Genomic DNA, 14,114 nt, shown 5'->3' with positions numbered 1-14,114 from the left:
TTGGGATCCCAAAAACCTCCTGCATCCCTGTGAGGAGATGGAAAAGGGGGGAACTTCTCATATTCCTGGGACTCCCAGCAGCCGGGGGAGGGCAGTGACCGAGTAGACGGGGGACCCCCAGTTCAAGTGTGACCCTCAGGAGCTGGGACAGGGGGAACCCCCGAACACCAAAGGGGAGAGACCCGAGACAGGGGAACTGCTGGGAGGCATTTTCAGGGCTGAATGTTGATGTTTGGGAGGTTTCTCTGGACCCTAGATGGGCAGTGACCTCTAGAGATGGACTTGGGCAAAACCTTAAACTCAGCGTGCTGATCCCTTGTTTTCACCCCAAATCAGGACCTCCCATTCCAAAGCATTGGCCAAGTGGAGGAGGAGGCTGCAAGGAAGTGGAAGATGTCCCGGGACAGCCAGTCAGGTGAGGAGAAAGTCAGTGCCCCTTTCCCCCTCTCTCCTGCTCCATCTCCCAGTCCAGCACGGCCCCCGGCTGCAGGACAACCGCACTGCCAACACTGTCCTGCCGGGGATGGACTGAGGGGATCCCCTTCCCCTTCCCTCTGGCACGGAGGCAAATCCCATCCTCTCCTTGTCCTTCCTCCCCCAGACAAGAAGCTGAGAATGGAGACCAGGGAGGAAAAATTCCCACACCAGAACCTTATGGAAGAGACTGTTTTGAATGGCTCCACATCACAGGAATCCAACAGGGAGGAAAAGCCCTGGAGATCCCACAGGAGAAGGGGCTCCAAACCCATCCCAGGGGGCTCTGAGGAGGAAAGACCCTCCCTAAGCCGGGAAGGTGGACAGAGCTTCAGCCAGGGCTCTGAGCTGGTCCATGAGCAGTTTCATGATGGGGAGAAGCCCCACAAGTGCTTATGGTGTGGGAAGAGCTTCAGCCGGAGGTCATACCTGATCAGACACCAGAGGATCCACACTGGGGTGAGGCCCTATGAGTGTCCCCAGTGTGGGAAGAGGTTTAAGACCAGCTCCAATCTCCTCAGGCACAAGCAGATTCACACTGATGAGAGGCTCTTCCGCTGCCCTGACTGCAGGAAGGGCTTCAACCGCAAATCCAACCTCGTCACCCACCGGCGCATCCACACTGGGGAGAGGCCCCACGAGTGTGGGGAATGTGGGATGAGCTTCAGTGACAGATCCAGCCTGATCCGCCACCAGAGGATCCACACCAGGGAACGGCCCTACCAGTGTGAGAAATGTGGGAAGAGCTTCAGCGACAGATCCACCTTGATCCGCCACCAGAACACCCACGCTGAGGAAAGGCCATACAAATGTGGGGAATGTGGGAAGGGCTTCAACCAGAGGTCCCAACTGATCAGACACCAAATGAACCACACTGGGGAGAAGCCCTATGAGTGTTCTGAGTGTGGGAAGAGGTTTCACACCAGCTCCCATCTCCTCAGGCACAAGCAGATTCACACAGTGGAGAGGCCCTTCCGCTGCCCCGACTGCAGGAAGGGCTTCAAGCGAAACTCCACCCTCATCAGGCACCGGCGCATCCACACTGGGGAGAGGCCCTACGAGTGTCCCCAGTGTGGGAAGAGCTTCTCCAGGAGCTCTCACTTGACCCGACACCAACAGAGTCACCGATAAGGGAATGGCCCTGTGAATGCCCCAACTATGGGAAGAGCTTCATGGTCTGCTCCTCCTCCATTCCCCACTGGAGGACCCACGTAGGTCAGAGCCCTGGTGACCAACATTCACTGTAATCTCTATTGGGAAGACACGAGGCTGGTGGTCTTTGTGTTTGGTTGTCCCTAATATTCTTTTGATTCATCTCCATGCCTTTAAAATATACAAATTTTGATAAAAATCAATAAACTCATCAAGGGCATCTATAGCCTCACTTTTTTCCAGTGTTTCAAGAAAATCTGGGATTCAGAGAGATACTTTGGATCATTTGAGGGTGTGGGGGGTATTTGATGTAATTTTCTCCATGTCTTGGTGTTCAAAGAGACAAGGGGGTTTGATCTGTCACCTCACAACCACTCAATGTCACTGAAAACTACTCAATCCCACCCCAAAATACTTGATTCCACAGCCCCCGAGGGTGGGATGGGGTTGGAAGAGGATTGGGCAAAGTGGGATGCAAATAAGGAGGGGTGAGTGGGCATTGGGTGGGGCAGGATGGGTGAGATGGGGTTTGGGAGGTGGGAAATGGGGGAAATAGGGCTTGGGAAGGGGGTCTTGATGTCCAGCATGGGTTGGGATGGGTTTGGGTTAGGACTGGAAAGGTGGGGTGGGGTCTGGAATGAGACAGCCAAAGGCTGGGGATGATGAAAGGAGGAGGAACCGATTACTGAGGGGTTTTGGATATTCCATACTCCATGGAGTATCCCATGTTTCTGAGGCACTTGTAGAGCACTCCCCAACTCTTTGGAGGGGTTTCCTGAGAGCAGCTCCCTGCAGCCCCATTGCCAGGGGTGGTTGCCTTGGGCACCAGCTCAGAGCTGCAGCCACAGTCCCTTGCCTTGGTGCTGGAGAGCAGAGAAATGATGAATGGCCCCAGACATCTCCAGGGTGTGTTTGGGGGCCAGGGCAAGTTCTGCGTAGGTGGGGCAGTCACTGCCCCAGCCACTGCAGCCTCTGCTCCAGCCCCAAAGTGGCTGCCAAGCTCCTGGCACCCCAAAAACCCCACCTGTGAGAGGGGCCAGAGCAGGTGAGGCTGTGACACGGGTGTGACACTGACATGTTCCACAGCCCCAGAGCTCCCAGCAGCTGAGATGGTGCTGGATCCAAGGGGGACTGTGGATCTTCCCCTCTCTCTCTTTTCTCCTGACTTCCTCTTCTGGAAATCTGGAGAACTGTAAGTAGGACAGGTTAGAGTTTGCTCAGTCAGTGCTTTGTGAAGTGATTTACTAGAATTCCTGATGCTTTAAGATTTTCCAAGTATCTCATTGCCTGATGTTTGCAAGTTAAAATTTCGTCTCCACCCTGGTGAGAAGTTTGTTGTTTTCTCCCATGTGCCCCCTGAGGGGATCGAGGTACCTCAAGTCCCTTTCCAACAGCGGCCGAGCCAGCTTGGGGCACAGCAGCAGGAACTGCAGTGCTGAGCAAGGCCTGGCTTGGCTGGAGGGAGCAGAAAGGCCAAGCCCTGAGCCCAGGCCTGGCACAGCAGGGCCTGTCCCTCCCGGGTGCCTCGGGGCTCTTTGTGGGGCACTGGGATGGCAGGGGCCGCAAGGACAAATGTCATCAAACTGCAAGCCCTGCCAGCCTTCTCAGGGAGGGGCCAGGGAGGAGCAAAGTGCAGGCCCTGAAAGGAAAGTTCCTCCTGTGGGGCCTCCAGAAGCACTGCCAGAGCCCAGGGGACAAAGGCCTGGGTGCCTGTGGCCCTGCCAGCCCTGCCCAGCCCTTGGCCATGTGTCCTGCAGGCTGTGCCCCCTGTGCGTGCTGCTGCTGTGCCCTGGCCGGCTGCACACGCCCATCTCGCTGTCCCCCCCAGCATTTCCCAGCCCAGCATTTCTGTGCCCTCCCTGGGCTCCCTGCACCCAGCGCTGCCGGCTCCTGGCACACAGAGCCAGGCCAGGAGCCCACCCTGCCAAGGGCCTTTGGAGCAGCCTGGTGCCTGCCATGGCTCCTGACCTCAGCAGCTGCTCCTGGGATGCTTCCATGGAACCCGAGCACAGCAACACTGCTGGCCATTGGCCCTGCTCAGGCTCACACACTGTCAGGGCACATTCCCTGCCTGGAGGATTGGTGCCTGACCCAAGCCCTGCACTTATGGCTCCAGCATTGCTTTCCAACAAGAACAGGGGAAGGCAAACTGTGTGTAGCTCATGGTATTTTACAGTCTCTAAAACTTGCTAAGTCATTGGTCTTAGGGGTGAGATCCATTTGGAATGAATGGGATGGAGAAGTATGATGACATGGAAAAGGGGAGCATGAAATCAATAGCAGAAAACGTCTTGGATTGTTTCTTTCCATTTTCATTTCACTTCTAGAAAGCTGTTTCAGTTTTCCCACAATCTTCTTCACAGTCTTGTCTGCTCTTTTCAAGAACCTTCCCTGGAGAATGAGGTGCAGCTTCCGTCACAAAATGTGGCACCAACTGCAGCTTCTCTTGGCTTTCCATACTGTGTGTGCAACACGATTCTTGCAAGAAAGCAGGTCGAATGTTTGGAAAACGTGACAACTTGTCCTTTCTTTTCCTTGTGGACTGGGGAGTTGCTCCATTAGTTAGGTTTTCATTGTTACTGTTCTACTCTAAGAATATATGATGCAGTACCAGGAATTGTTAGGGAATGCAAGCCTGGCTGAATGCAGCGAAAGAATCTCCAGAGGCTGCAGCCAGGAGTGGAGAGCTGTGTGATAATCATTCCAACATGCCCATGGACACCTGGAAAGTGACCTAGAGGATGAAAATGGAATGACAGAGGGAGTTTGTTTCTGTGTTCAGTTTAGATGATTCTACATCTCATGCATTGATCTAAATCAAGAGCAATCAGTTCATGATAAGCACCAGAACAAGCTCAACCACTCTGAAGAGATGACTGAAAGAACCCGAAAAGGAGAAATTCAGAAGGAGAATGACTTGGTGAACTTTGTCCGGAAGAAGGGTCATTTTTTTCTAACCACTTCTAATCCATTCCCTCTGCTGTTGTGTTTCTGAAAAAGACCATTTTCATCCCAGATGCCTCATGAAATGAGAAGCCTGAGCTTGTGGAAGTGCCTGAAAGATGCCCTGTTCCTCTGCAGGGACACTCAGGCTGAAACAGGAGCATGAGGCCTGTCTTGGGAAGGCTCCTGGGAGCTGGAATTGGTGGCGTGCTGGGAGAGGAGGAGCAGGGGGAGAAGGATGGGCGCTGCTGTGTGGCAGGAGCAGGAGGTTTGGGCCGCAGGACATTCCGCCTGCGCCGCTGCCCCGCAATGGGCGGCCGTGCCCGGGGCTCTGGGCCTGGCCCCGCCTGCGCTGAGCTCCCGACACTGCGGGAGCTGCCCGGGCTGGGCTCAGGTTCCCGCTGGCCCTGGGCAGCAGGCTGGGCTCCAGCTGGGATCAGCAGCAGCTGCAAATACCTCTGCCCATCTCCACTTGCTGCTGCTGCTGCTCGGAGGAAGCAATGCAGCCAGTCGAGGAGTTCTGGTTTCTCTTTCTCCTGGTGGATTTTTTTCATTTTATTTGACATTGCAGAGGCAATTTCTGTGATGGCCTCTGTCACTTGATTCTATTTCAGCAGCAGCAGCAGCAACAGGGCTGTGTTTGAGTGCTGCAAATGTGGCCTGTGTGGCTTTAATTCTCCTCAACTTTGTGCTTGTTAGGGACTTGTGAACATTTGGAGATCTGCTGCTCATGATGCCAGAGTTTCCTATCATAAAAGCACCTCTGGGTGGCACTGATCAAAAAAGACAATTGCAGTTTTACTGATAAAGTTCAAGTGGCCACCAGAAGAGGGGCATGAGCAGCCATGATCTACAATTGCCAAGGCAAAGGCAGCAGCACCTCCTGCTGTCACCTCAGGGGGAGTAAAACAGTGCTGAAAAGAGCGCTGGAAGCCGATCCTTTCTTTCTCTGCAGGCTGGGTCAGGGCAGCACAGGCGGGCCCTGAGCAATCAGGGCTGTTGGTGGGTGATTGTTGCTCTAGTGCCGACTTGAGGTGGACAAAGGCCTTGGAAGGCGAGGCAGGAGCAGGTGGGAAGGGGCCGGCGCTGCTGCTGCTCCTGCCCGGGAGCCCCGGCTGGGCCGGGCCGGCGCCCGCTGCGCTGCGGCTCCTGCTGCTGCCAGAGCCGGGCGGGACTCGGGGACAGGGAATGGACACGGGGGGACACCAAAGGCCTGCGGGGCTGCGGGGATGTTGGCGCTGGGGCCAGCGCCAGCACAGAGCTTCAGCCGCAATGAACCCAGAGGGAAAGGCTGGGGAAAGGCTCCATTGCAGCCTTTCTTTCCTCAGGGCTGGGAAGGGACCGAAATGAAAGGAGAACAAGCAGGGCCCGACCCCTCCTGCTTTGGGAGGAGCCCCATGCCTGGGGCTGTGAGGGGCCATGAGGGGCTGTGAGGGGCCATGAAAGGATGTGAAGGGCTGTGAGAAACTGTGAGGGAGTATCGAGGCTGTGAGGGAAAATGAGGAGCCATGAATGTCTGTGAGACGCCATGAGGAGCTTTGAGAGGATGTGAGAGGTTGTGAAGGGCTGTGAGGGGCCATGAGGGGCCATGAGGGGCTGTGAGAGACCAAGAGGGGCTGTGAGGGCTGTGAGATGCCATGAAGAGCTTTGAGTGGAAATGAAGAGCCATGAAGGGCCGTGAGGGGCCATGAGGGGCCAGGAGAGGTTCTGTGGGGCCATGAAGGGCTGTGAGGGGCCATGAGGGGCCAGGAGAGGTTCTGTAGGGCCATGAAGGGCTCTGAGGGGCCATGAGGAGCCTCAGCCCTGGCAGGAGAGGGGTCCCACCATGTCCCCAGGGCAGGGCAGCCCTGAGGGGCCGCCAGTGCAGACGTGGCAGCAGAGCCGGCTTGGGGCACCTCCGGGAGGGGATGAGACCCTTCCCCAGCTCCAAACCACACCAAACTCACCATTAACAGGATTTTCCACCTTTCGAATCCACTGGCTACTTGGAGTTGACTGTACAGTTTAATCTTGGTAGGAAAACCAAGGGAATTTTCCCAGTGAGTGACATCTAGCCATTGTTAATCATGTCTAAGATTTAAAAGTCTTACCAATGAAAGGTAATACTAATGAATAATAAGAACAAGAACAAGAAATAAACTTCCAAATCCCAACACCCAGCCCCACACCAAAATGACAAACCTCATTTTTCTTTACCATCACAGGGTTCATGAAAACAAAATCCTATTAACTTTCTTCACCTCGCATCTTCCCCATCAGATAAATGAGGCTATTTGCAGGGTTTAATACATGTTACAATTGAGGGGTGGAGGGAAGAACGGGGAGACACTACCAATTTCCATGTCAAACCCAGCAGGCCAACTCCAAAGTGGAGAGAATAAAATGGAATGGGGACAGGGGCTGGTCAGATGTTCCCCTAAAGGATCCCAAAATCATCTCCAAGTGAACAGGAGGGGAAAATAAATCCCTATAAACCACCGTGTGTTTTCAGGGACTCAGCTGTAAGGAGCTGGACATGGACAGAGGCATCTGGAACAGTTCTGTCCTCAGGCTGAGCTCTCCACCCCTGCCCTGAAGTCAATCAAGTGCTTTCCCAGAGGATTCCATGGTTGCCAACCACCCCTCCAGATGTGCCTCACAGGAGCACAGAATCTCTTTTTCAAGGTCAGGAAGGCAGAAAAAAATGACAAGAGATGATAAATTCTGTTTAGAAACCTGGAAAAAACCAATTAGTAGTTGAACTCTGAAGCCCAGCTGTGGAGCCTGGAATCCAAAGGAAAACTGGAAAGGCTTTTCACAAGGACTGACACTGAAGAGCTAACAGATGAATGTGCGTGGCATTTTTAGAGGCTTCCAATTTTCTACATTTTTCCTTGAACTGTTGAACTTGACTTTATCTTTGCCTCCTCTTGCTCCAAAGGAGCCTCATTGCACCAGCCAGGAAGGCAAAGCTCATTCCTGGCCCTGGCTGGTGCTGTCCCTGCAGCATTTCCATCCCTCCCGGGGCCTCTTCCCTCAGGGTCCCCAGCAGCAGCTGCTGGAGCAGCACATGGAAGCTGCAGATGGAAGTGCTGCCCAGCCCAGGCTGAAGCTACAAAAGGATCCTGCTGACAGGAACCCCAAGATTCCCTCCCAGGGACCCTGCAGACACTTCCCCATCTGTTCTGTCTGCTCCATGCAGACATTGCAGGGGACATCCTGTCTCTCCTTTGGGGCAGGGCCAGGAGCCAAAATTCACACTCCAAATTCTGGATTCTGTCCCATTTCTGCATCTGCTGAGATGGGCTCCAGCATTATCCAGAGAAACTCACTGTACTTCATCCTCCAGCTTGAAAACCCAGCCCTTGGAAAGGGTTTTTATAAGGACCACAAGTCATAATCCAAATAAGATTAATTTTAACCTGTTACCCTTCATTCTCTGTGGTAGATTCTTCTATTCTATGCCATGAAACTCATCTTCAATTCGACTGCAAGGAATGGGTCTGAAACCTGCAGTACCAGAAGAAAACAAAGCCAGTCAGATTTCCTTATGAAAATGGGAAGACATAAAAATATTAAATGTGTTTCTCTTTGAAACATTCTTCAGGTAAACATAACACATAGAAAATAAGGCAAATTCACACTGTGTGAATATTCTAAAATTGGGCAATTTTTTGAGGAAAGGTTAAGTCTAATACCAAATTAACTAGTTGAATATAAAATAAACTTAGCATTTAAAACCTGCCTATGGTGTCTACACAGGGTGTTTGCTGGCTCCTTGTGGCCTGCAAGGAGCAACTGGAGAACAAGAGCTGGCCTAGAGGAGACAGGACACGTGGGTGGAGAGGAGATGCAGCACTTGAGAACAGCTTTCTGTTGGCTAGTTAGGATTTTTTCAATAAAAACTATTGAATCTGAACTCGCTTGCAAGTTTCCCTTCTTTCCCGGTGTGATTCAGGTGCCTGGAGCAATGTGATGGGCAGCAGGCCCAGCGTGGCCGAGAGCTGAGCCCCAGCAGAGCCCTGGCAGAGCCCAGAGCAGCTTCAGCAGCCCCATAGCCCGGCTGGAAGGAGGCACTTGGAGCAGGGAGTGGCAGCAGCCGGCCCTGGGTGCCTCTCCCTGGGACAGGACTCACCAGCCCATCCCGGAACCAAATTGGGCGTGGGCTGCTCCCGAGGGGAATGGTCCCTGTGCTGGGGAATGTGCAGGCTGGGGGGATTTGGCATTCCCGAGTCTCCACAGGGGCAGAGCAGGGAGAACAGTGCAGTGGTGCCGTCACTGCTGAGGACACCTGCCCTTCTGCCAACCCTCTTGTGGCTCCTGGGGGAGCTGGGAGTGCTGCAGCCCTGTGGGCAGAGGGGCAGAGAGCCGGGCTGCTCCACAGGCTGGGGACAGTCTTTAAATAATAAAGCAATGGGAAAATCTTTCCAGGGTGTGAGCAGCTTCAGCTCAGAAACATGTTTTTGTTTGTAATAATAGATTAGTACTAAATAAATGAATGAAATAGATTTCATTCATAATTCAGATGTATTTTATCCTTTTTTCAAGCTTCTGGTCCCCTTCCTCAAGGGTAATTTCCTTTACTCACTTGCTTTCTAATAGTTAGAAGGGAGTTAAGCACACAGGAGAAGTCAACAGCTCCTGTTTCAAAGGGAAGCAGCCACCACTGCTGGGAACCTGAATTGCCCCCAGGCACGTGTGTGCATTTGAAGGGTGAGCAGGTGCTGGGACAGAGATCTCACACAACTTCTAAGGCTGTGAGAAACCCACAAGTGGCAAAGTATCATTGTGGGTCAACTCATACTGAAATTCCATTCCCCCACAGCCTCAAAATGGGCAGGCAGGGCTGGGCTCCTGCAGGGTTCAGTTTTGAGTGCCTTGTGCTCCCTGGCATGGAAGTGATCATATGAACTCTGGTACTGATTGATTGGGGTATGGCTGCCAAAGGAGGAGGGGGAATCTCGGGACACAGGAAAGTGTCTTCTCCTTTCTCCCTGCAGAATGCCCTCTTCAAAGAGCAATGCCTCTGCTGGGTTTACATGGGACCCCTTCCCTCAGCCCAAGGTCTGACCCACTGTGTGCTCTGCAGGAGCCAAACCCAGAGGGGTCCCAATATCAGCCTTTGCTTTCACTGCCCACCTCCCCCTTACCTCGCCTTGCAGAGCCATCCCTTGCCTTGCTTCTCTTCCCCTCCTCTGCCTTGCCTTGCCTTGCCTACCTCTCATTTCTCTTCCCTTGCACACCCTCCCTTTCTCTGCCCCCACTGACTTCCTTGTCTTGCCCACCCTTTTGTCTCCTTGCCTGCTCTACCCATACCTGGCCTGGCCTTGCCTTCCTCTCCTTTGCCTTGCCTGGCATGACCCTGCCTTGCCTTGCCTTGTACACACCTCCTTCGCCTTGCCTTGCCTGCCCCTCACTCTCTCCCATGGAGAACTGTGAAAGTTGCCATGCCTTGTTCCTGGAGTTCCTGGTGGCATTGATGAGTTAGGATGGGGAACCAGCTGATGGGCTGCGTCCTGCTGCCAGATTTATCCTGCTGGTGCTAAACTGCCCTTCTCCCTTGCTTGCCATCTGAGACATCTCCTTTTTCAGGGATGTGCCTTTCCCATTCAGACTGTGCAGATTCCAAGGACTGTTTGGCCTTGAAGGAATGTCTCTCCATTTGATTCTGTTTTCATTTACAAGTAACCTGGGAAAAAGACTCAGCTGGAGTCTTTTCCATGAGGTGATTTAGCTGTGCCCATTGATCTCCAGGCCACGCATTTTATCTTTGAGCTCCCTTGTCCTTGAGGAACTGTGGCTGCTCATGGAATACGTGGACAGAGGCACTTTAGAGGATGTTGTGGCTGAAGGAGAGATGGCAGCTGTCAGTCAGGCACTGAGGGATCTCTCTGGTGCTTCCCATGCCTTGGACACACTGGCCCTGGTAAACAAGTGATAAGAACAAAAAAATACCCTAATCTGCCTTCACTTAGAAAGATGCTCCTCTAATGGTGTTGGAGCAGCAGCTCTTGCTCTTGGCCACACCATGTTCTGTTATACTCACCATTCCCTAGGACAGGAAATCTCTTGGAGCTATTTCCTTTCTTTCTGGGATGAATTCAGGTCTTTCATTTTGACCCTCTTTTTTCTTTGTCCTCTATCAGAGCCTGCAGGCCCTGGATTTCCTTCATTGCAGCCAGGTCATCCCCAGGGAGGTCAAAGGCTCCAGCACCCTCCTGGGCAGGGATGGATCTGCCAGGCTGGGTGGGTGTTTTTGGTCAGGGGCAGCGTTCCCGGGCTGTGGGCTCTGGGGCTGCTCCTGCGTGGTGCCAGTTCCCCAGGAGTGGAGCTTGTGGGAGTGCAGGGAGCCCTGCTGCCAGCTGAGAGCAGCTGCCCCGTGCCCAGAGGGCCAGAGAGGGGTGTCAGGAGGGGCTTTGGTTTGTGTGTGTCCCTTCCAGAGGGACGGAGTTCCAATGGAAAACTTCCAGGGAATAAATGAAAGCCATTGCATGAAACTTGAGGGTTTCTTTAAGGGGCCACTGTTCTTTCCTTGGCTCCAGCTCTGAGGAAACAGAGCCCTGAGCCAGGGGCTCTGCTCTGCTGCCCTGGGCACCCCGGGGCTCCTGCAACACCCCACGGGCAGGGCGGGCCCAGAGTGTCACAATGTCCCCTTGGTTCCAGCAGGCCCCGCAGGGTCACAGTGCTCCCTGTGCACCCTGAGGCCCCACAGCACCCAGCCCAGGCCATTGCCATGGTTCCAGTCACTCCCACTACGGTCCCAGTGACTCCCAGTCTCTCTCAGTACATCCCAGTTGCCCCCAGCATGCTCCAGACACTCCCATTTCCTCCCAGTTGCTTCCAGCATGATTCCAGTTGTCCTTAGCCACTCCAGATCACCCTCAGGGCAGTTCCAGCTGCTCCCAGTATATCCCAGTTGCCCCCTACATGGTCTGAACTGCCCTCAGCCTGCCCTTGGTCACTCCCAGTATGATCCCAGTCCCCCTTTAGTGTCATCCCAGTCCCACCCAGTATGATCCCAGTGGCACCCAGTTGCCCCTAGTATAGTCCCCGTAACTTCCAGTAGGATCTCAGTGGCCCCAGTACAGACACAGTCACTCCCAGTTTCCTCCAACATGGTCCCAGTTTTTCCCAGTGTTGTCCCCTCCAGAATCATTCCAGACACTCCCAGTATATCCCAGCTGCCCTCAGCATGCTCATTCCCAGTCACCCCAGAGTCCTCAGGGTGGTTCCAGTTGCTTCCAGCATGATCTCACTCATTCCCAGTATATCCCAGTTACCCCCAGCATGCACCAGTCATTCCCAGTCACTCCCAGTCACTCCCAGTAGCCCTCAGTGTGGTCCCAGTCCCTCTCAGTATTTCCATGTCCGTGCTCCAAGTGCTGTTCATGGATGGAGGCACTCTGTTCGACGCTGTCAAGGCGTTCGAGATGACAGAAGACGAGATCGGAATCGTCAGTCGGGAGGTCAGTCAGGGATCCCAGCTGTGCTTCCCAGGGCTGGGGCAGGACTGTCTGGGAAAGGGGCTCAGAACAGGAGACATTCCATTGGCCAGGCTTGGTTTCTGTGTCACTGGAATGCTCTGGGCAAGCAAGAGCATCCCACGTGAACTGCCTGCCAGTGCCCCTGCACTCACTGCACTCTGTTCTTGTCCTCTTCTCTCCTGCTGTTGCATTCTCACTCTGGCTCTTGTATTTTCTCTTCTCCATCTTACCTCTCTAAACTTTGGCCTGCACTGCATTCCTTGCCTGTAAAAGCAAAGGTGGTGGTGGCAGCATTTGAAAGGAACAGCAAAGAAAAAAAGAGAGACTCATTTCTCTCAGTGCTCAGCTGAAAAGGTTGGCAGTGCAGCCAAAATGCTCTTGACTTGTGAGCACCTCCACTGCAGGAGCATCATCCTGGCTGGTTTGCAGGGCAGAGTCTACACCAGCAGTTGCTGTTGCTCTTTGACAAGCTGACCTGCCTTTCTTTAGAAGGGTGCTGCTCTGCCAGTGTTGGAGCAGCAAGCTCTTCCTCTCAATGGCACTGTGTTCTGCCATTCCTCCCCATTCCCCTGGAGAGGGAATCTTGGAGAGCTGTTTCCTTTCTTGTGTGATGAAATCCCATCCCTGATTTTTGCCCTCCTGTTGCTGGTTTCTCTCTCAGTGCCTCCAAGGACTGAATTACCTCCACTCCCACCACGTGATGCACCGAGACTTGAAGAGCCCCAACATCCTCCTCAGGACCGATGGCTCTGTCAAGCTGGGTCAGTATATTCTTGGTCAGGTGCAGCATTCCAGGGATAGGGGGGTGTGGGGCTGCTTTGGAGTGACTGCCAGCTCCCCAAAAATGGTGCTGGTGGCAGTGCAGGGAGCCCTGCTGTGAGCTGACCACACGGTTGCAACGTGCACAGAGCTATGGCAGGGAACAAGCAGTCCAGAGTGGCTTTGCTCTGTGTGTGTCCCTTCCAGAGAGAGGGAGCTACAAGTCTAAAGCTTCAGGGCAACAAAAGCCACTGCTGGAGGCAATGTAAAAAATGTGGGGAGTTTTGAAGTAGCCAATGCCATATTTCCTTGGCTAAAGTCCTGAGGAAACAGAGCAGGGACTGTTGCAGGAGATTCAACAGCACATTCTCCAACTTCTACTGGGCAATTCTTTTGCTTGCTTTCCTAATTGCACAGGATTCAAATCAAAACAGTCTTTTGCTTTCTCCCCAGCTGATTTTGGCTTGTCTGCTCTACTCACCCCTGAGCAGAGTAGACGCAGCTCAGAGGTCGGCAGTTACTGGTGGAGAGCACCTGAGCTGGTGAAAGGTCACCCATATGGCCCCAAAATTGACATCTGGGCCTTTGGGATTGTGACAATTGAAATGGTGGAAGGAGAACCTCCTTATTATAATGAAACTCCTCGCTCGGTAAGGTGTAAATACTCTCTGATCCTGCTGTCTTTCTCCCCCAGCCCACCTTCTGTGTGCTATTGGACAAAATCCCATTGCCATCTGCTGGAACTACTTCCACCACGGTCCCTTTCTGAAAATGTCCCTGCAGCACATCAGCATCTGCTGGAGTTTTGGTTGCATCACTGGGGGAACTCAACCCTTACCCCACGCAAACAATCTCCCTTCTCAGGCAACATTTGGCTTTGCTTTGAAGTCGTTCTAGCTTTTTTGGCCACAGAGATGGCCCTACTAACAGGAAACAACCATCTTAGAGCTGCTGTTCCCTTTCCTGAAATGAAGAAACTTAAACCCAACCAAGTTTCTAAAAGAGTGGTTTGGAGAGAAGAAACAAACAAAAAGCTTGATGACTTTTGTTTGATGGCAGCTGTGCTTTAGGGACCAACAAGCACCGCAGAGATGCTTTGCATGTAATAATCCTTGGAAATAGTAGAGTGAGTTAGTAGAGCAAAGTCCCTCTTCCAAATAGCCTGTCAAGCTGGTCAGGTGAATCCTCAGAGAAGCAAAGGTGCTTTTGCTGATGTAGTTTCCACTAACAAGGTCAGTCAATGAAATCAGCTGCCAAGGCAAGATTTGCTGCGTGTTGGAAAAGCTGTGGCTGCATCGGGCTTTGGGTTTTTGCTGGTCCAGG

This window comes from Zosterops lateralis (genome assembly GCF_965231275.1).
Source record: "Zosterops lateralis genome assembly, contig: HAP1_HAP1_SCAFFOLD_52, whole genome shotgun sequence".
In the NCBI taxonomy this organism is placed as follows: Eukaryota; Metazoa; Chordata; class Aves; order Passeriformes; family Zosteropidae; genus Zosterops; species Zosterops lateralis.
This window is presented reverse-complemented; position numbering follows the sequence as displayed.